Below are 24,457 nucleotides of genomic sequence, written 5' to 3' on the forward strand. Positions count from 1 at the left end.
TCAGAGCTGTCGCCTCCATGAACATTGTAAGCTAGCCTGAGTAGGTAACGTGAAGAAAAAAAAATCTCACGGAGTGGTACATTCTATTTTTAAAACCGACCAGAAGATATGATTCACTACAGCCCTGTTGTCTAACTACTATTGTCTTTTCATAATTTATTATTCAATATGTCTAGTCAGCGATTATATGATGCTACCCATTCTATCAGATGGTATTACTATTGTTGATTACTATTATGACACATAAACTACAAAGAATTACCGTAGTCCGACTATATATCGCCCTCCGGTCCGCGTGATATTATGGTGCAGGGGTCAGAACCTGAGATGTTTGTAGTTACACGTATCTATTCAATACCTATATATCAACACGCGGCGAAGTATTCACTGGGCTACTATATATTTAACTATATGGGTGTCCTATATTCTATATTCATTTACTACAATATTCATATACTTATTAATATTCATATTCACATTAATATTCATTTGCCACGACGCTATATTCTACAAACACCCTGTTTCCTCCATCTACGCCCAGCCTATTTACACATTTCATCATAATACTTTAAAATCTATAATCACTACAAACATTTTCCCATTCCGATCACCGCACGACAACCTCACTCGAACCCAAGACTCTTTTACCACACACACAATACTATGTAATACTTGGTAGCTTTATTAAGAACGAAAGAAAAAAAAATCCTATGTATGTTCACTGAAAATAGAATTATCTGCGATAATGTCTAATGTTTATAAAATTCTGCATCAACAATGAAATTCTACAGCCACGAAGAAAAATGGACATTTAATATATTTTCAAAGCGAAGAACTAGCATCATATCGCCCGACTTCTGTTAAAAATTTACGTATTGTTTATTTATTTAAATATTTAGATTTCTAGACTATGCAGAATGTTGAAACTTTCAGAATATATTAATTTTAGGTCACTTGACCTAACTGTACATTCATATGGGCTGTGAATTATACCTTCTAGGTTTTATTTCGGAAAGAAAGGTCAATTTCATGAAAACTAAATCACTAAGCACCTCGACGGAAGAATGGCGGTTAGTACTGACTTTTGACACTAGGGCTAGCGACGATATAATGAACCCTTGAACAACTGAATGTGACCTTGTACACGGAATTATTATACTATATTACGTTCACTTAATGACGGAGTAATAAAAATTTATCGCATAGTAAATACTACACTGTCCAACACACTCTTTCATCACTTAATTATCACTATCACTGATACTACATTACAAATATACACATACTACTCGAACTACAAGACACATCATGCCACATTCATACTACACACTACATTAATACATGTTATACTAATAAATATACACAGAAATCATTCAGATTTCACCATGTTAAATCGGCTCTATGAAAGGTAACGAAAGGAAAGAAATGAACAGGGCCAACTGGCCCTTATATTTACTAAATCATATTCTTGAAATCAACCTATTTAATCGATGCCCTGAGGGGACATATCGGAGTATTAGCTAGCAATAGGACCCCTGCCCTGAAGGGGCAGGAACCCGGAAACAAACTGAATGTTCAACTCATCCCGCTGGAAGCCGTACTCCCAATTTGGGAGTCAGATAGGAGCCCTTACTGAAATTTACACGTGCATTGTGATTACTGGACTGACTACCACAAAATTAAATACCGCCATGTTACTAATAAATAAATACAAAAAGAAATCACATCCACTACATACACGAACACAAACGGTAGTGAGGCAGGCCTTACGTAACTAAAAAAGGAATAATTTTAAGGATAAGAATATTTTAAGGGGGAAAACACCACTCCTCCGAAACTGTTTATAGATTCCTAAGAAAACTCGCAAACTGATGCACTTTACAAAGCCTGTCCATAACTAACAATATCTGCACAACATGGCGTCATCTATTTTTTATTTCTTCAGTCCGGTTTTTACTATGAAAAACTAACAAATTATGGCTCCGTAGCTTCCTGCTTGGTAGTTATTCGACTATTATATTAGTTTTACCTTTTACTGCAGTTTTTCTCACTCCGTTGCGACCTTTTAAGCTCGACGATCGAAATCTGGCTGTTGTCAGCAAGATTTTCCGGCTTGGAATGGAATAATTGCGCCCTAATATCATAGCGTGGGTTTATCAGCCAATCAAAACTAAGCATTTTGGCGGTGGGGCTTTGAAACGAATAAAATTTGGTAGAATCTGGATTAAACTAGTTTTTTAGAAGGACCTAGGTATCTAAAAGAGAGGTGAAGGGTGGTCCTGAAAATTCTGTCGAATTTTAGATTGGTTATTTGATCTGGAAAGTTCCGTCCAATAGTGGATCTATATTTTCGGATAGCACTGACACCGTAAGAATTGTAATAATCCATTTACATATCCATATACAAGACTTATAACTAATTTAAAATATAAATAAAGGTATTGATTCCCAAAACTATAATTCCTAATGAATTTTTACAGTTTTTCCATGTTAATTTGAAATAGAATAACAAATAAAATTACGAATTATATGAACAGCCAGAAATTTTTTGTTAAACATCAAGTACAGTCGGTGCAAAAAATTTCGGGCACCCTCCTATTAAAAACATAATTTCATTAGACTGTAATGGCATATTACATATATTTATTTCTGTTCAATCGTTGTTAATCTGCAGATGACTGGAATAATTTATTGCATTGAGTACACCGTTCATACAGTTATGTTGTTAAATTTTTAATATATTTACATTGAGTTTTAAACTATGTAGTTTTTAACTAATCAAAATGGTTGATATTATGGAATTCTAACTACAGAACATTCATTATGAAATTCATACCACTATACATTTTTTTTAAATCTATGGTTTCTAGTTTTGGAAAAGATAACAAGCATTGCTGAAAATCGAATTAATCTAACCAATTAATGTTGCAAGATATTTGGGAGTACCGTATGTATGCCGGTTTAGAAGAAAATACGGTCTGATATTTAACAGCGTATTTTTCTAGATATATAGTACAAAAATACAGGGGAGACTGGCTTAAAATGGCATACATCGACTTTATGTTTGAATATCACCTCAGAATAGGTTTAAAACTTTCTCGTTTTTTTTATGAATGCTTCTTTGGAATGTTGTTTGAATATTGACATGGAGATCAGTATGATTATTTATTGTTAAAGTTCTTATTTTTAGATTTTTAAAAAAAGAGTTCGGAAAGTCCATTTTGCCCGGGTAGGCAGGGCAAAATAGCACACTACCTTGCTTCTACGAAACATATAAACAGAAATATAGGCAAGTGAGTACTGATTAATAGAAAAACATACAGAATGGATGAAGAAACATTTTCAAACAAATACATTTAATAATATCAATGTAGGCCTAAACTTTATTTGCAAAACAAACGTAAAAATTATTACGAACATGTTAAAAGAAATTAAAGAATATTAAAGAAACTAAAAATATGTTTCAGGGTTATGCCGACAACACACAAGATGGAAACTGAAAATGAAGCACTAAGTATAATTGAACTTTCAAAGACTTCACAAACATACATCTTGGCTCTTGGAGATAATCCAGCACGTGCAGCTTGACTCCAGGGGAAACAAAGCTGACAACGCAACCAACCTTCTCAGGCTTTGGACATGTTGTAAAGTTCGTTACAGTAGATACATGGCGCATCGTTATCATCTTCGTGGCTTCCAACCGTTGGCTAAGACACTAGACTCTTGTGGTCTTCATCACTAAGACCAATAAAGATCCTACGTTTCATAGTTCTCTTTGATCTTCTTTGTGCTGCAGGTCTAATTTTAGATTCGCTCTTTGTCTTCAGTTCCGTGAGGTATGGACTACATGGGAGGAGTTGACTTTCTTTACGTGTAGACCTCTTTCTTTTCTATGTTCGCGTTTTCATTGCAGCTCGTGGTACTGGAGAAATGTGCTCAATGAAGGTTTTAGGGGAAACTGCTACAGGATCCTCTGAAAATCTTTCCTGCTCTGGTGTAGATGGACCTGGTTCTGAAGGGGAAATATCCTCAACGGAAGTTGCGGTTTTATCTTGTGGGTTTGTGACTTGTTCACACTTTGCATTCGAATTCACATTCGGTTCACTTTGATCTACTGGCTAAGGGCGATCTAGTGGCAGCTAGTAGATACAAATGGTCTGGAAATATATATTGGTTGAAAGGACATATGCTAGTTGCTTTGAATCCATTAAGCGCACTGAGCGTTGTTGCAGATTTCAAATAAACATTTGAAAATAATTTGGCGACTTTACTAAGACTCACGGTTCTTTCGGGATGTGTTTTCAACCACCTTTCCATCTCTTGATTGTAATATGTGGCAAATGTATTTGAAGAAAACTGCTTTAAATGTTTCAGAATTTCAGCAGATTAAACCAGGGCAAAATGGCATAGTACAGTATTTACTGTGCCATCTTGACCTGATGTGCAGGGAAAACAAAAACAGTTAGCTGCACATTATGTGAAAGCTTAACCTTGAAGTTTCTACGCTTAACCTACCTTTAGTGGAATGTACTTTACAATTGATATGTTTTTAAATGACTGTACTTGCTCGTGCTGTAAAATAATTCAACATCAAAAACAGAAAGAAATAACAGTTTTACCTACCAAAATAACTTTTTCGCCGATGACACCTACTGCGTTTTACCTACACACACACCATTTTTGCTCACTAGTGGTGCTACATCAAACTCTCATTTAAACCATTTACTCCCTGTTTCTAATCAAACAGTTTTCGAAAACAACCAGTGTGCCATTTTACCCTGGTATGTCATTTTGGGCCGGTCTCCCCTTGCTATACACTATCTGTTCCAGTAGAATTATCAATTATTATTGGAAACGAACTACTAGGGATGGCCAATTCCGAAATTTTTATTTTCCGGAATTCGGATTTCGGAAAAATCCGAAATTTAGATTTTTTTCCGAAACTCGGAAAGTGAAATATCCGATTCCAGAAAATTTTGGCCATCCCTACAAACGACACATTTTAGCGCCATGGAAGTTCGTGTTTTGATTTTTTCAGAAACTACGCATCAGAATATGTTCTTAAGAATGTCATGTTGTTAAGCTCGATATATTCTATCAATTGATATATGCCTTATGTTTCGATTGTAAGTTAGTTAAATAGAAAATAAGCTTTCAGAATTAATTATAATTTTGGCTTATATCTCGTTTCTTTTAAACCACATTACATGCCTTCATCTTGCTAGCGTTATAATAACGAGCCTTTACGAAGGTATACTTCAGTATCAGTCTCACCTTAAAATGTTCTCATTCAACATCAAATTTTAGGTTTACATAATTATTCAATTTTCTCACAAACTAGGCATGAGATTAGTATCTATGATGATTAGTATTATTATCAGTATGATCGTTAGTCTTATTATTATTATTAGTAGTAGTATGATTAGTATTATGAAGATTAGTAGAGTGATAAGTAAAAATAATGATCATAATGAAAAGAAAAAGACAACAAATGTATTGTTGGGCATATTCAGTAACGAAGAAATTCGGTAAGTCTTGAGTGTCCTCTAGCACTGCTATAAAGGTTTGAAACTCCAAAATGAACAGTCCCAGGTTTGGTTCTTAGTGGAGCACTTGGTCAAACAAGTGTAAAAAGCTTTTTCAGGCCAACCATCATGAGTTTTTCCTGAGTTTTCCTTATATTCACACCAGGCAAATGCCGGGTTGGTACCTAATATAGGTTCCAGGTCGCTTCTTTCCCTCCCGAATCCTTTTTTCCTTCCCTTTCCCCGGATAGTATGCTCGTAGAAGGACGCCATCCCGGGATTCGAAGCCGGGACACTTGAGTCGCTTTCTTGACGCCCCAACTCACACGAACACGAGGTTGGCAAGAAGAAATAGTATAGGATTAATATCAGTATTAATAATGGTATAGCATATTATTATTATTATTATTATTATTATTATTATTATTATTATTATTATTATTAGTAGTAGTAGTAGTAGTAGTAGTAGTAGTAGTAGTAGTAGTAGCATATCTTCGTCTTGTTGCCTACTTAGTGATTGTGTGGGTTGAAGCATCAAACCAGCGATTCCAGAGTACCAGCTTCGAATCTCGGCTGGGGTATAGTTGTTTGTGGAGTAGTATAGCAGTGCTAAAGGACACTCAAGACGGGCCGAAGTCCTTCGTTACTGAACGGTCCCAACAATATATTTGTTGTCTTCTTGTTCTTCTCATTATTATTTTTTATTCACCATGCTACTACGCATACTACTACTACTACTACTACTACTACTACTACTACTACTACTACTAACTAAATAATAATAATAATAATAATAATAATAATAATAATAATAATAATAATAATAATAATAATAATAATATAATAAGTAGTAGTAGTAGTAGTAGTAGTATACTAATCATTATAAAAAGCCATTTTTACATTGTGGTACCAGCGTGTCCTATTCTCCACCGGGTAAACATGTTCGTTTAGAACTTACGATCGCGTATCGTGTTCCATTTGATATCGATTTGCATCAATAACATACCAGAGATCACAATCATCACCAACTGTTATCATCTTGAGTTTGCAACCTTTGTGTTCATGAGAAAACAAATTCAGTGTATCAGATTCATATCCTATCCAAGGCATGTATGACCAGAGTACATAACTTTCAGGGGCTATGGGGAACGATCATTATAATTCCTGTTGGACGACGTTGCGAATCATCGGAGTAAGCATATTTCCAGCCTTCAGCATGTTCTTCTACTTGTGCAAGTTTCAATGCGATACTTGTCGAGGAGTTGGATAGCTTCCCTTCTTAGTGAGATCCATCGACTGGTATATCTCTTATCTTTGAACACATTTTTTTTCGTTAAACACTAATAATATTGTAAAATAAGAATTCTGATATAGGATTACACTTGCCTGAAAACAAACAAATGTAAAGTGGAGAAATTTTTACGAACTTTGCTATCTCTACACAAATTTATTACAGAAATCAGAACATGCCAGTTGAGAATACGGCAAGAGCGTTCCCAGAACAAACTTAAAATGAATTAATTTTGCTTATTAACTTCTACAGGTTTTATACCACTTGGTCTATGTACCTTATTATTACACTCATAAAACAACTCTTGTAATACGTCTATTCATTTATAATTTCCTTGAGTACTAAATTTTACCCACGTGTTTTGTTTAAGAGTTCTGTTAAAACGTTCTACGACATTTTGTTTCACGAAGACATGCTCAGAATGGAGGATTCAAAATTGAAAAATTCGCAAAATATCATCTCTCTATGATTTATCGTTCCCAAGATATGATTCCTTAAATCTCCTGAAATCGGAACTTTTTTTGGCCAATATCTCGTGAACGGTAAGTGTGACATGAAAAATTCCATGATGCTCTACCGAATGGAGGGCTCAAAATTGAAAAAAAAAAAAAAAAAAAAAAAAAAATCGCAAATAACAGACTCATACACACAGACACAGAGAAAACAGTAACGAACGTTTTAAGTTCATTGCAAAAATATTTATGAATCTAGAATCTTTTAAATACATACTGACTGCACTGAAGAGAACGCCACCGAAAAGAAAATATTTACTTCAGCCGGTAATAACAGTATTTTAACATTCTTTTATAGAAGTCTTTCGTGTTTGTTCCTATTTTTTCACTTTTTCCCCCCTTCGAGCAACAACATGCACAGGAAGAAAAAAAAATATCCCAGTCTAGCATCGGAAACACATTGCCCACTAACACGGAAGACATGCAACATACTGGAAATGGCAGAAGTAATTGTATTCCAAATATTTTAGTCAGATGCCGCAGGAGTTCCGGTTTCTTCTGCACTCTATAAGAGCAAAGTAATTAAGCTGTCTCAGATCAATTTTGTTGGATATAATACGGACCCAAGCTGACTCCCAGTTCCATAGTCACTATTAACCTAGCTTCTGGGGAAGAGAAGATTCGTCTAAAAATGCATCTGGTTTGGGTTTTCCATGTGTAATTAAAGTCTGCGTTCCATATACAGGTATTTTACTAAAATGAAATGAAATTAAGCTTTAGTTTCGATTATGCCCTTTAGACTACAGTAGACATATGAATGAAGGAGAACGATTGCGAAATTGTATTTTTTGTGCTCTCCCACCGGGAATCCAACCTGGGACCAAGTTCACCAAAGACGCACGTACTAGCTACTAGTCCGAGGGTAGGGCTAAATTATTTTGTTATTAGTAATAGTGCTATTTGAAAGTAACATTCTTGTTAAAATTGAGAAGTACGGAGCCTCAGTGGTAGAACGCTCACATCTCACGCAGGAACCCGTGGTACGATTCCTTGCAAAATGACTTAATGGTGGGCAACATAATGTTCTTGGAAATTCTAGTGGTTCTCCCATTTCCTTCCACACTCTCATTTCACTAACTCTTCTATAATTACCTAATCATCTGCCTCTTTTACCTTAAAGGACACAAGAGTGTAGAGTTCAAGATTTCATTTCATTTCTCGTGAAGTCTGATAAATCTACGAGCAATATGAATAATGTTTGAGTAGTATGAGTGACGCAAATTCTGAAGATATTATTATTGTTGAAAATACATAAAAAATTACTTTAACAATTGAGAAAATACATAAAAAATTACTTTAACAATTCTTAATTAGATTTTTTCATAAAATCTCAATCATCTTACCAGCACAGTATATTGTGACGCGTTATTGGAGCGGTCTTTGTGCAATTAGCGCCTCCATGATTGTCCAAAATCGAACTTTGAAAGTTGAAGATCATTGTGTTCTTGATTTCTTAACAGATCGAGTTTCGTAGAGCTAATGTTTAAGGTTTGTAAATTAAATAAGAACAGAAGTCATAATTTAGATTCAGTCTTGTCAACTAGTTCAGGATCAGGGACCTAGGGTCCATTAAAGCTACATATTTAGTATGTGACAGACACGAACGACATTGTCTATCACAAACTTATTTTCGGCCGTTAGTTGAATGATGTGCTATAACAGCATATTGTCTTCGAATGTCGTTATTTCTGTCACTATTTTTAGTTGGAGACGATTACTTCTCCAATCAAACATCTTCTCAATTACCTTAGGTGTTAGAACGACATGAAAATCTTACACCCGCACCTGGAATCAATCCCAATTTCATGCGTGCTAAATATTCGGCTCTACAAGAACTCTACGAACTACAAGGGAAGCATTAACAAACCCTTAAAAATAGCTGCGTACAAGAACCTTTAAAGACAGTCAATAATTTTATAGTATGCAGCCTTCTAGTAAGGAATTTTACCAGGAAATTCTAACACGTTTGGTAGGTGGTGTGGGTAGGATAGAACCAGAATTATTGTTGAACTAGCTGAAATACCCATTCTTCGCATGGGGACTGTATTTGGAAGTCAACGCCTCTGGGAGTATCACCATTCATCTCAGCGACCGCGGAAACTATGGATTTGACACTAATATTGGTCATTTTGAATTATTATTATTTATTATTTTTTTTTTTACATGTCTCGGTATCCCCTCCACCGTAGACAAACCCTGCCCTGCATACAATGGTAGATGAATCTGAAAGTCATTGCTAATGGAAATGTCACTACTGATCTCAGCGACCGCGGAAACTATGGATTTGACACTAATATCGGTCATTTTGAATTATTTTTTACATGTTTCGGTATCCTCCTCTCCCCCCCGGTGAACCCCAGCCTCCAGCCGAATACGGTGAATTTGGAAGTTAATGCAATCGGTATTTCGCCATTGATCTTAGTGACTGCGAAGACTATGAACTCGACACTAATACGGTCATTTTCTACTACTGTTACATGTCCCGGTAAAAGCCCTGAGACTCCCCTGGTTCGAAATTTAAATAAAAAAAACGCTTCGTCTTGGTCCGGGGGCTGGACCAAGGTATCCGTGAACCAAATTTGGTAACTCTCGGTCCACTCGTCTGGTCCCCATAGGCCGCACACAGATAGATAGACAGACAAACTATTTTATTTATATTAGATTAGATTAGTCGTGGAAACTGCACCAGATAAAGCGCCAACTCATGGATTCCTTCTTGTTACCAGGTATCTGGTAAAACATCAAACATTTATTGTATTCCAATCACGGTACTATCCAGACTTAGTCCCAGTAAACTTTTCCTCTTTCTCAAAAGGAAAACCACTTTGAAAGGACGTCGTGTCCAGATCATGAGGAAAATTAAAAGAAAAAGAAATAAATATGTTGAGAGAGACCTATGTGCGCTATCGAAGAAAGTCCAGCACATATTACAAAACTGAAAGAAACGCTAGCAACGATATGTTGACAGTAAAAGTGGGGATTTTGAAGGGGAAGTGGTTGAAAATTTGTGCAGTGAACAATAAATTAAATACGTATTTTTTTTTAACCTCGTAGACCCAATTTTGAAAACTAGCATTGTTATAAATGAATTTTTATTTTTGGCTACTGCTAACAAGTGTCGTTTGAAAAGTATCTGCTGTGCTCTGTTACGGAAGAACGATTTGTGAAGCGAAAATATTCTTCCAACCATCAAGATAGCTGCTAATGTAAGCATAAAATACCTAAGCTATTTTTCCAATAGGTCTTCTTGCTCTATTGGTGCAGTTAAATCTTCACAGAACAGCTTAGCATAAAGCTGACAAATTGGTGTACTCACCGACTTGGCAAACATCAGTGCCAATTTATCAAACGCATCATACATTCTTTTCTGGAACATATTTCGTTAATCTAGTTCACATGTGATAACTCAAAATATGATTTCTTTCAGGTATTAACTTATAGCATTTCACAATATCTTCTGAAATGTTTTATGTATATTTTTTTTTTCGATTTTATCCAGGTGAATCTATACTTCATTTTTCTGTATATAACATTTTTCACTAAACTTTTTTCCTCTTTGCCTTTCTTCTGATTTATGTACTGCTTCTTAAGAAACGGACAAGTTCTCTATCCTTTAAAGCAATTTTATAAAATAGCTTGTTAGGTATCAGTATATGACTGACCTAATGGGCTCGAAAAATGTACTTTATAGTCCGGCTATGAGAAATAAAATGTGTTGATAATTTCAACAGGTAACGTTCTTTCGCGTGATATACGCTCATTGTAAAATGCAATAATAATAATAATAAAGATACGAACAAAGCAGATAGCAAATAAAATTTCTCTCAGACAATAATAAAACAGATAACGGAAAAGAAGAAAGAAATTAAACAAAAAAAAAAAAAAAAAAAAAACAGAAATGCCTACGGAGGATATGGAATTAAGGATTCTTGCTCTACAGCAAAGGTGCGGAAAATGTATTCAATTCCACGAAGAAAGAAAGAGAAAGAAATGTTTGCACGAAATAAAATGCCTTGCCCAAGGGTTTCGCAAGGCCGTTCACAGATTTTTAACAACTTAAAAAATGTACAAAAATGTATTATCACATTCACGAAATTATGTTCACTATATGAGATTTCTTCAACAAGAAATTTCTACAATACTTTAACCAGCAGAATTTAATCTGATTTAAACTACTCGCTGAACAAAACAATACGTTTATTGCAAATACTAGCCGAATATACCCATTCTTCACATGGGGAATGTATTTGGAAGTCAACGCCTGTGGGAGTATCGCCATTCATTTCAACGACCGCGAAAACTATGGATTTGGCACTACTATCGGTCATTTTGGATTACTTTTACGTGTTTCGGTCCCCCCCCCGTGTGACCCCAGGCCCGCAGCCGAATGGGGTGAATGCGATCGAAGTTTCACAATTGATCTCAGCGACCGCGAAAACTATAAATTAGACACTAATATCGGACATTTTCTACTACTTTTACATATCCCGGTAAACGCCCCCTTGAGCCTCCTGGTTCGAATTTTGAAAAAATGCTAGGTCGGTAGCATTGTGGTAATTCTACCCAACAATACCAATAAATGTATTCGCTTTAAAATAGAATGCTTAGATTTATTTGGCATGTATTTTGCATGACACTTTTTCTTTCTTACTACGTGTTATAAATCTTTTAAAAAGGTACTAAATTGACAGAAAGCCTGAATTTGCACAGGTACATAAGGCGAGAAGCGAAAGTGTTGATATATTAATTTTACTAGTTTACATAAGATGTACTATATGAAACCTTACTATATGAAAGGTTTCATTCAGATTACTTTCTTCTTTTTATTTTATCTTCATTTTAAAGAAAACGTTTGTTAATAACTACATCCTTTTATCGTAAAATGGAATGAAAATAAATTATGTACTACCCGAGGTATGTCCTTATGCTAAAGATCACTAATAACGTAGTTGCAACTGACATACGGAGGAAGAGACAGTAGAAGAAACCATGAGAATCTTAGAAACTTCACGGACGAACGTTTCGTCCACTAAAGCTTACGCGACCTAGGATAACACAGGTAATAAAAAGTCCATTTGCACGTGCTCTACCTATGACCTATCATCTTCCACATTTTATTGTGCTTTCCTGTACTGGAAAGATAAATGTAATCTTAGCAAGGATGTTTGCGGTCCATTCCCTCAAATTCCTGTTCTTATTGCGATCTCTTTTCCAGGAAAGAAAAAAGAGTTGCATAACCCTCCTGGAAGCTATATATACATTTCTGGAGTAAAACTAAGCCAAACTCTATAGTTTACTTCTTCCTGTCAGTATCGTAATAGCTAGAAATCTGAGCGGATGTAGGTGAAAGAGAATAGTTTTTGCAATCATCTTTCAACGCACTACACAACCACACACACACACACACAAAAGAAAAAAGTTTTATCCAGTGGATCTCAGGATATGGATTCGATGTACTTTGTTACACAGAATCGAAATTTCGAAGCCCCAGGCGATGGATCGTGTCATTTTCTTATGGGCGAAAATCTTTAACGAATTTAGATAGGGAGGATAAACGTAACACAGCTATGCAAAAAAGAAGAAGAAGTTCTGTTCAGCGTACCCTAGAGTATAGATTTGGTGTATTTTGGTACACAGAATCCAAATTTCGAAACTCCAAAACGATTGACCGTGTCAATTTCATTTTATGGTCGAAAAACTTATGTGCTATCTTACGTACCAAAATTCACACCAAAATTCGCTGAAGTTTGTCGCCCATAAAAAAAAAAAAAAACTGACACAGTCGATCGTCTTGGGGTTTCGAAACTTGGATTTTGTGTATCAAAATACATCCAATCCATACTTTGGGGTTCACTGCATAAAACTTTATTTTTTGTATGGCTGTCTTACGTCTATTTTTCCCTATGCAAAATCACTAAAAATTTTTGCCCATAAAAGAATTGATACGGTCGATTGTCTTGGGGTTTCAAAATTTGGAGTCTGCATAACAAACTACATCGATCCCGTACTCTATATGTGTCATAAAAGTCTGGTGCACAGATCTTTTATTTTGTATGTGTGGCTGCGTGACTTCTCGTATTAAAGTATGATTTTTCTTTTGTGACAAAATAATCACCAGAGCAAAATTCTGTATTTTCCTTTCTTCTTAAAATCCTATAATAATTAGGAAGAGCTGATGGGATTTTATGGAAGTTTGTTTGATGTTGCGATTTTATTTGTTTCTTTCTTCTTCAAGGAGCTTTCCTCTCCATTTTATCTTTATGTTTCAAACAAAGTCTCTCATGTCTTATGAGTAACGAGATGAAAAGAAAAAAAAAGCTTTTAAATTATTATACAGATACTACAACTTGACAATTTTATTTCCAGAAATCAGTATTTGAGAGATTCACAGAACTCTTTCTTAAAGGGTTCACAAAAAACTTTTAATTAAAGAAAGTAGAAAGGAGATATTTACAATTACCATGTTAGAAACTACTATTGAAATCGTAATTATAACAGAACAAATAAGCGATATATATCTGTTAACTTATTGGCTATGGATGGGGACAGAGATGTTGCAGACACAGATGCGATATTTTATATCCCCGCAGACGCCTATGAGGAAAGAAGTCTGTACGAAAATAGAAGGTTCGTTTTGGGTTTTTGCACAAAAATTAAGAAAACGACTCACCAATTCTTTCCCGTTAAATATTGTAGTTTATACGAGACAGAACGTGAATACTATACAAAACTGCCGAAAAAGTCTTTCAAAATATGTGTGTGTATATGAAGAAGAATGTTGGTAGACTGTTTTATATGTATCTTTTAGAACCGCCTTATGCCAGCGTTTCTCATACTTTTTTTTTTTTTTTTCACGTCAGGACCATATATATTAATGAGAACGTTCTGCTGACCAATCTATTCTTGTTCCCTTTTAAAACGTATTTTTAATGTTTTGAGAACATACCACTAACTTATATTTTAGAATAGCATTAATTAAACTCCCCTTCAATTTTATATTTATATCAATAGAAGAAAATACTTCTTAGATTTTTATAAAAAAATAATTGAAGGTTATCAAAATAGACGTTTTATATAAGTTACTAGAATTTACATAATCCTTATTTTTTTTAAAAAAATTCATAGCCTATACCTGTTTGAGATTCTCAATTATAGTATGTGATATACTCACTTCATTTGAATCTTATCTTCTCTATCTGTTTCTGGACTAATGCTCAATCTAAAGGGGCCAGACGAAAATACTCCGAGGGTCACTTATAGTCCATGGACCACAGTTTGAAAAACTCTGCCTTAGATTATTTGACCATGCCAGCCGTTGGAAAAGAATGAAAGGGTGAGTCAAACACCAATGAGAAAATGTTTGGGAGCAGTACGGGAGTAAAGAACAATAATTTATTTAGTATAACTAAAAATACTTTGATTAGATTCGAATTTCGAATTCCTTTGAGCAGCGAGACTATATGACAAGTGGACCTACAGTTGAATGTGCGATCCGAACTACATGAGCTTCCACCAGGAATCGAGCCCAGGTCTCCCGTGCCAATATATCCAAAGAAACGAAAGAGAAATCAGTTAAGACATTGAAAATAAACTGAATCCTAAGGATATGATTGAATAAACAAGTGAGTTTCCATTCATATTATGAAACAGCAATGGACTTTCGAACTAGTGAATCCAGCATTGAAACCGGAAATAGTAGTAAATTTTTACCACTTTTGGTTTTATTAGAGAGATGCAGGTGAATAAAGTGTCTTTACTTGAGACGCTGAATCGATTCCAGAAACCCGCTTCTCGCTACTTCTTACCGTTTTTGCTTCATGGCGATCAATATTAACCACTTTCGGCTTCAATAGATTGTTAACGGAGGAAACAGAACCTTTTATTGAGACGCTGAATTGATTCAAAAAAATCGCTAGTAGCATCATCGTATTGTTTTTGCTCTATGGAGGTAAATATTGAAACTGAAAGTAGTTATAAATTCCTAACACGTCCGGTTTTAGTAAGAAAATGCGGGTGAAGATTGCATGTTTTCTTGACGCTGAATCAATTAAAAAAAAAAAAAAAAAAGTTTGTCGCTATTTGTTACCATTTTGGTTCTAGGGTGATCAACGTTGAAATCGAAAATAGTACCTGTCAGTTCTGATATGAATAGATCATTAACGGATGAATTAGCACCTATCCCTGTGACGTCAAATCGATTTCATAAAACTGCTCTTAACATCTGCTACCATTGTTGCTATGATATATGTCGATAAGACGGACATCCAAATATAGGTGTTCTATAAGACTTCCGATATCCATACATTAGAGACCTGCACGGGCCGGGCTCAGACCGAAGCCCGACCCGGCCCGCGTGCCGGGCTTGGGCGGGCCGACACTGATTTCTCTTCAGGTCGGGCCGGGCTGGGGCCGATTAATTGCAATACTTTAATAATTATTGAATTTCGTTAAACGATAATTAGAATAAAGGCAAACGCTGAAGAAGTGTGTCCGTGAAAATTGTTACAAAATGAAACTTTTAAAATTTATCGGGCCCGGACCGGGCTTGGGCCAAGAATCTCCAAAACTTTTCGGGCCCGGGCTGGACCGGGCCTAGGTACATTCGGGCTGGATTGGGCTCGGGCCGAAAAATTCGGCCCGTGCAGGTCTCTACCATACATAGCATACGTTGGAAAGTCTAAAAAGAGGAAGGAAAGATGCTACAATTGAAAAATTGTGTTAAAATGAATAAACACTACGTCAAGATGAAATAGTTTGCCGCGGGTCGTAATGCGCGGAACTCCCTTAATTTGCGAGAATGATAGCAGAACCCTATAATCATTATTACCGTACTATGTTATTTATTATAATTTGAATCCTTTCTGCTTGGAAGCCAATACTGTACTTGTCGGTATGGAATGTAGTCTGTGTGTAAATTTAATTGTAGCGACTCTTAATCTGCATTTAAAAAATAAGTTGAATTGGTGAGTAGAAGAACAGTACTAGTTCAAAATAAGTCATTATACTACTTAACATCCAAAATAATTGTTGACTCCATATAACAATGCATTCCTATTGATTGATACAACAGTTTTCAAGTTATTACATACCTTTCTTGTTGAAATAGTCATGAAGTATGATTTTGGATTAATACTATTCAATTATGCAATGAAAATATTTCTTTATTAAGGTACATGAGTGCATAGAAGTGTTCTACGTATTATTTTACGTCGTACGTTTCAATTGATTTATTAATGTATATATGATTTAAATCACACAAATTTCAGTGTGTTGCTAGGATCCTGCTAGTTATAAGATCAACTGTTAGTACTACGTACGTACGTACGTTATTCCACCTGTAACTCTTGAAGATTTTTTTTTTGAGATTTTGTTCCTTGAAATTTGCTCTATCCGTTAACATCTTCACGGGTAACGGCGATTTTAACGATGGCTATTTATATCTCATCTGGTGTTGCCAACGAGATGAGATATTTCATGTCAGCCCTCGACTCTCGACTCGACTAGGAAACCTTTTTAAATTCGAGACCAGACTAAAAGTTTCCCTAGTCTTGTGAGGAACACTAGTTCACCGAGATTTTAAATTTGTTGTCTCTTGCATGATTCATTATAACTATTTATTGGTAAAGTGGTTGTACGAACACAATGAAGAATATTTATCAATGTTAACCGATACGCGAATCATTACACAATATAATTACTCCAATGTAAAATATCGTTTAAATGTTGTCATACCACACCTCTCGTGACGCGGAAGGATTTTGACAACTTCTAAGTAAAATTATGCAAAAAATGAAGTCATAAATTTTGTGCGTGAATTTACAAAACGAGACGAGATGAGCCGAGAAAAGCTTTCCGAGAATTGAAACGAGATGAGACCTACAAAATTTAGGAGAACGAAATAAGTTTTCTAGAAGTTTGTGGGCAACAGTAATTTCTCTTAATAGCCTTCCCTGCTTGTCTAGTGGCTAGTGCATATCCCTGTGTTACTCGTAATTGCGGGTGCAATTCCTGCTGGGAGAGGCCAAATAATAATAATAATAATAATAATAATAATAATAATAATAATAATAATAATAATAATAATAATAATAATAATAATAATAATAATTTCACAATGATTCTACTTAATTAATCATCCGCCTCCTTTTAGCCTACAAGTATAAAAGTGGGACAAACTAAACTTTCATTTCATTTTTCTAACATTTAAAATCTACATTCCTTAGCTTCTATGCAACCTGCACAGTAGCAAAGGAATGTTGGTTGCCTACAATGCAAGGATATTGAATTGCGTAATCCTTTTTTACTATCTCGAAAAGAGTTCATTTCTTATTGGATATTATTTATGCAGATTAATCCAATACCAGCTCATGAAATTAATGTGTTTCACGTATCAAAACAAGTACTTACATCAAAAAGAAAGTACATAGGGTTACACACGAGACGAGACGAGACAGTCTCAACTCATATCCCATAGGCATCCCTACGCCATAAGACGCCGATCAGTGATCCACACAATCATCTGATACAATATATTTATTTCTTTTTTTCAAGTTTGCATCCCTTCTCAGTTCGAGGATGTTTAAGAGATGGGACTGGACTCTATCATGGGATCAGAATCATAATTATGCATTTCCACCGAGAATGGAACTAGAAAGAAATACCCACACAAAAGGCAAGAACATCGATCACTTAATCATGATTGAGTAAGTTCTTTTTGAAGCTTTTTCAGACATATTTAAAAGCGATACTAGAATTATTCTTAGCGTAATTGACCTACATAGAGAAGAAATTCGCTATGGCTAAACCTAAGGACAGTAATCTTGTGCTTTATGTAAGTTGTACGTAACAAGTAGCTCCGCGCAGCGTAGTCATTAACGCTCCTCCCTTTGGTGCGAGAGGTCCCGGGTTCGATTCCCGGTGGGGAACTCGGCCGAAAAGATGCAAAACCTTTTCAGGCTGCCATCTTGACCGAGGTTTTCCTGGGATTTCCTCATTTACACCGGGCAAAAGTCGGGATGGTACTTAAAGATCCAAGGCCTCTTCCCAATAGGGATGCGCACGAAACGAGTCGAGACAGGATTTTCCTGACAAAATTTGAGTCGAGACACGGCTCTTCCAATAGTAAAATATACATTTTTCGAGTCGAGACATCACTTTTACAGCACATTTTCGAGACGAGACAGACACAAATCTTGTCTCGTGCGCATCCCTACTTCCCAATTTCCAGGGTAGTGTAATCGCCAAGGGACTCATATCTCATACGTAGCGGGTTAAATGATTATGAAAGCCCAGAAGTATAATTGCTAATCCTAATCCTGTAATATCAAATATAACTATGTTAGAACATATCGGAAATTTAAGAGGAAAAACTGCTTCTTTCCCCTCCAATTTACATCTATGGGCTTTAGTAATACAAAAAGTTACACATCGTATTCTCTAAAAATAAGCAGAAAAACTGCACAAAGAAATCTATCTGTAAAGGGAAGACAAAAGTAGTGTTGGCAAAAAGTTGCAAACAGGGTTTTAATTGAAAAAGAGAAGAGATCTTAGAGATTAAATTCAGTGTTCCGTTACTTTTCTGTTAGATAAATAAATTTATTACAGGTAGTATGTGCCTCACTATTAGGAGGATAGATTGTATTTGACATTGTTAGAAGCAAATAAAGAATAATAGATACAATCTGCTAGTATACGGTGTTTATTTTTCATGTCGAGTAAACAATATATATATATATATATATATATATATATATATATATATATATATATATATTTCAGCAGAGTAACAACTATGAACTACGTTAGATTGACAAAGAAGGACAAATATTTTATCGCCATAAAAAATTAGTTTTTTTCTGGATTTTTCAAAAATTACGCATAAGAATTTAGCCTCAAGCATATCAGTTTGCTCGGTTGGATGTGATCTATCGATTGACATGGTCTTATCTTTGGAAAATATTTTAGTTAAACAAAAATTAGAATTTAGAGTTACTGTAACTTTGGGCTATATCTCATTAACCATACTGCGTCTTGTTAGTGTCATCATGAAAAGTTTAATTAGTGTATGCTTCAGCATCAGTTTCATCTTAATAGGCGGCGTGATTATCTTAAACATACATCTTTACGTTTACAAAAAAATATACGCTTTTGGTCTATTTTCTCAGCCTAGTAATTTTATTCACTCAATCAGATTTACCGATTTATATATATATATATATATATATATATATATATATATATATATATATATATATATATATATATATTGCTTTTGGATAGTAATCTTCTTCGTTAAACGTTAATAATACTATTTCGTACGAGATAGCTCACCGCCAAATCTTTCATAATATTCGTCCTGTTAACACGAAAGCACTATTTAAACATACAAGACTTCAGCAATAGGTGCCGTTGTGTGAGTTATGATGCTTATGTAACCTGCGTGATATGATGTGTAAAAATAGAAAATAGTGCCTATATTACATTCTTCCAATTCCGACACATTATATCCAAATTACAAACACATACATACGAAAGACATAAGTTAATTAGTTTTGGCTTCAACAGTTCTCTTTCGAAAAGGTTTAATTCCCGGAAACAGTTCATATCCTTCTTAAATTAGAAGCAAGAGAAATTAAAATTGTGGTACTCTTTGAACCAAGCGAAAAATACATAAAATGTCTTTGTGTCCTGGCTTGCAACAGACAGATTATAAGCACAAGTACATGTGATAATGAAAAAAATTGATAGAATGGACATATGGGAGCAAACGAGAGAACTCCGAGAAGATCTATAGATATCAAGTTGTCTCCACTAGCTCACATGGTCTGAAATCGAACCATGCACCACAAGCACTCAAGGTGAGCGGTCTATCACCAATTCACCATCCTCTGTACTGAATGAAACACCATGCTTACAAAATCAAATTTAATCTAATCATTTTCTATTTTATTGTTCAAAAGTTTTATAAGAGTGATTTTTGTCTTGATAACATCGGTGAATTCAGTATCGTAACATAGATTTGAAGCCTACTCAATATGTTATGTTCAGATAAACATAATGTAATAAAGTAATACTTCAGTTATCACTTGGATAAGAGGTGCAAATGATTACTATGATACTTGTGTGATAACAATAATATTAGGCTGCATGATGACTAAATTTTCAGTGTTCTCATTTCCCATGCGGAAGATCTGGACTCGATGTGAAGTGGAAACTTACGTGATTCAAATCTCACTTTATGCATTAGTTAACGTATTACATACCAGCGCAACTGAAAAAAGGAAAAGAAAAAACCTCCAAATAAATAAAGGTAATAATATTTATTAGCAATAAATAATTATTTCAATTTGATAAGATGTCAATAACAAAAGTAAGCCTACAAATTGTTCCTAGACTAAAATGATCTTGCATCATTTAACCTTCTAGTTTAGGAGTAAGATAGAAAAAAAATAAACCTTTGGGTAGCTCAAGACTGAGACAGCAAGATAAAATACCGCAAGAGCTAAGGGACTGATCAGTTGTAGGCCAGGGGCACTAACGCGGGGGTTCACCGGGTATGGACTCCCTCAAAACTTCGTAGCTCGATATACATTTCCACATTTTCTTATATGAATATATATATATATATATATATATATATATATATATATATATATATATATATATATATATATATATATATACTTCTTTAGCAAAGAAATGATTGATGTGGCCTAAAGATTTGATATTTCATTTCATCCGTATTCTTTCTTTCCTTATAAAAGCAATTTAGTTCTATCGTTTTTCTAAGGATGTTGATGGCAGTGCTTAACAATTACTTATCGTCTTTTCGGATGCAGAATAACGCTGGTTCAATACTACCTAGAAATATAGACGTAGTGTCTATAAGTAGTAATATTGGACCCCTCAGGACAAAAATTTCCGAGTGCGTATCTGCCGTAAGCTAATTAATTAACGTTATTTCTTTATAACCCAATCTCGGGTTCAAATCCGTAAGCCGCCAATCTTGCCTGTTTTTCCTCAGTTCTACTAAGCAAATGCCGGGACAATGTCTTAATATATACGTCCTGGCCGACTTAATGAAAATGTAGGGAAACCCTAAGAAATTTCATGAATAAGATCAGGAGCGTCATTTCAGATTTTGCTTGGGGGGGCAAGACCCCTTGATATAAGTAAAATTTCACGTTTTTCACTGATTTACTATTATTCTATTGATAAAATCTATATACATCTCAAACTCAGTGGGGGCAAATGCCCCTCCCTGCCTCCCTAAATGACGCCCCTGAATAAGATGTTCACCACAAACTCACGTGGACTGGGCCACCGGTGCGCGCTCTACCATTAAGCTATTTTATACTTATGAAGTTCTACGGAACAGTTCCCGCAGGACTCAAATGGATATTATAAGAAATTTAAATAAATAATTCGTGAAATGATAAAGTAGAAGCAAACTCCTACTAAAATTCCAATCACATTATGTCAATCCATATTAATCCCAGTTGATGATTTCAGTTCAGCATTGAACTCGTTACCTCGCATTTTAACACCTGTATCAGCCTATGATTTTATAAGCAATAATAAAGTTCGACATGAGTTTTGAATTTATATTTTAATTCTTACTATAATTATTATTTATATTTGTATTTATTGATAACGCACAATTAGCGTGAACAATCCTCGTTTCTTTTATATATTCCGCAACATACATAAAATAAATACAATTATTTCCGTTTTAAGATAAATCACATTTTCATGCAATATACAAACAGTACATGACAAATAGCCATGTTACCATGAAATAAACCTTTCCACGCTCTTTTTCAATAACAAACCATGTAACACGAACAGTTGCAGATTGTAATAAAATGTTCAAACAGATGTCCGTCTGCTTGGAGCGGGAAGTAACGGGGTGACGGACGAAAACAAACAAATACACATTACGACGACGGTCGATTACGCGAGGGCACAAGCGCGAGCTTGAAAGAACAACAAACAAATGACAAACATAATACTTACCACACGAATGACAACACAATTTAAGGAGGACTCAGAGATCCTCCTGTAATTTCGAGTGACGTCACACGCGATTACGAGCTAGACACAAATCCTCTTTTGAAATCACACAGCACTAAACAACACACCGAACGAACGAGATCCGCAAACAAGCCGTCTGCCGCCAGGTAACACTACAAACCGACTGGAGACGTGACAAGTGCGCATCGGATCGCGCTAATACAAATTGGAAAAGCGCCTCTAGTGGGACATCTGCGAAACTAATCAGAGAACCAACACGATCAGCTGTGGCAGCGTGGGTGGATTAAGGGCAGACGTGCGTTATCTATGAAAAGATTGGGCACGATTCTCAGAATGTAGTGTAGTAAGCAATACTAATTTCTCTTTCAGATACTTTTTTATTGCTAATAAATAAATGGATGTTTGGATTTATTTCATAAAAGAATTTATGTATATTCTAAAAAAATGTGTATTTTCTAAAAAAAATGCTTTCCTTTAAAATAATAAACAAAATAAAACAAATCGCACTACAGAGTAAAAAATAAACAAATTGTACTAAAAGGTAAAAAGAAAATAAAATTAAAAACATCGAACAAAGAAGTAAAAAATTCTGATTTTAGAAAAATTATTATTTTTAATTCTATTTATATATATAAAGCAACGCTCTCATATACAATCAATTTATAACATAAATATATGAGAGCATTCCCCATGTTTTTCATTTAGTCATGCATAAATATGCGTACAAGGTGCATACCAAAAGTGTGTTCTAATTTCCAAGAAAAAGGAAATACAGGGAACTAACCTGTGCCTATTTCACAATAAACTCACCCTCTTTATTGATACACAGTTATCATTACTCCGTCCATTTTGTGTAGCATGTGGTATAATCATCTTTGGGGGTATGTATCAGATATTACAAAATAGCACTTTCCAAGGATGCTCGTTTGGCAAAATGGCGTACACGTCGAGGATCAGATGTTACTCGGGATTATGTTTGGTGAGTAGGGCGGATGTAGCATAAATTCAACACCATGGTTAGCCAAGAATGCGGTCACAATATTAGCAAGGTGTGGCGGTACATTGTCCCTATAGAGGATGAAATTGCTATTTGTTGTCGTTTCTCAGTCAATTTTGGCAAAAATTCTTTATTCAAAAGTGTACGAAAATACTCGCTCGTAATTGTATGACCTTACGGAACAGGATGGCATAATATCAGTCTCTGAGAATCCCGGAAGATAGCGTACAGCACCTTCTCATTGGATATTAACCTGACGATTTTTTTAGGGGGGGAGGGTGAATCTGTGTGTTTCCACTGTATCTGCCTTTTTGTTTCTGAATTCAACGACGGAATCTGTGATTCAGAGACTTTTCAAGAAATTGCATCTCTCTCTTCTGAAGCTTGTCAAATTTGCGACACTTAATGGAATCCTCGCCTCTGTTTTTTTTATCGTCATTAAGCATTCGGGAAACCAACTGAGAAGAAACTTTCCTTAAAGCCAGTTCGTTTGTAATTGTTCATTCTACTGTTCCTATTTTATGTATCACAAGTTTCTTACATGGTGACACCCCTATATTGTATGAAGAAATTTTCCGCACGGGCAATATTAGCGTCAGTTGATGCCGTTCCTGAACGTCCAGACTTCTCTCATATTTCATACTCCTTCGCTCTGCTTTGAACTTACGCATCCACTTCCTAACAGTGTTTGCTGGAAGAACATTATCACCATACACACCCTTCAATTCGCGATGAATATCGGCTACACAATGTCCAGCTACGGTGAGGAATTTCACAATTATCCATTGCTTTCAACCGAAAGTTCCATGTTCTCAGGAAGTAGTCAATCAGAAAGTATGTTCCCAGAAAGTAGACTCCGTCTTATTCGTTCATGCATTGTCTCAACTGCTGCCACCTAGTAAAACAATCTGTACTGTTTAGAGACGAAGGATGGAAGTCTCCGAAGCCGCAGTTGCTTTCCTGAAATGACAAAAAATGTAGACCTTAGAACAAAACGGCATTGCCATGATCACCATATGACAATTTTCTGACAAGTTGAAATAAAGTTACAACCTTAGAAGGAACTGAAAAAATGATTTTATCAAAGGATTTTATATCA

General features: G+C 35.2%; 1 protein-coding gene across 3 annotated transcripts in view; it reads right to left on the reverse strand.

Annotated features, from left to right (window-relative positions):
• Pde11 (Phosphodiesterase 11) overlaps nucleotides 1–22,514 on the reverse strand; it is a 959,005-nt gene extending 936,491 nt beyond the window's left edge. For all 3 annotated transcript variants that reach the window (XR_014131602.1, XM_081759673.1, XM_081759669.1), the window contains exon 1: nucleotides 22,344–22,514. The gene's annotated coding sequence lies outside the window, so the exon portion shown is untranslated. The remainder of the gene's footprint in view (nucleotides 1–22,343) is intronic.
• Between the last annotated feature and the right edge of the window lie 1,943 nt (nucleotides 22,515–24,457).

This window comes from Thermobia domestica, chromosome 5 (assembly GCF_964235325.1).
Source record: "Thermobia domestica chromosome 5, izTheDome1.hap1.1, whole genome shotgun sequence".
Classification (NCBI taxonomy): Eukaryota; Metazoa; Arthropoda; class Insecta; order Zygentoma; family Lepismatidae; genus Thermobia; species Thermobia domestica.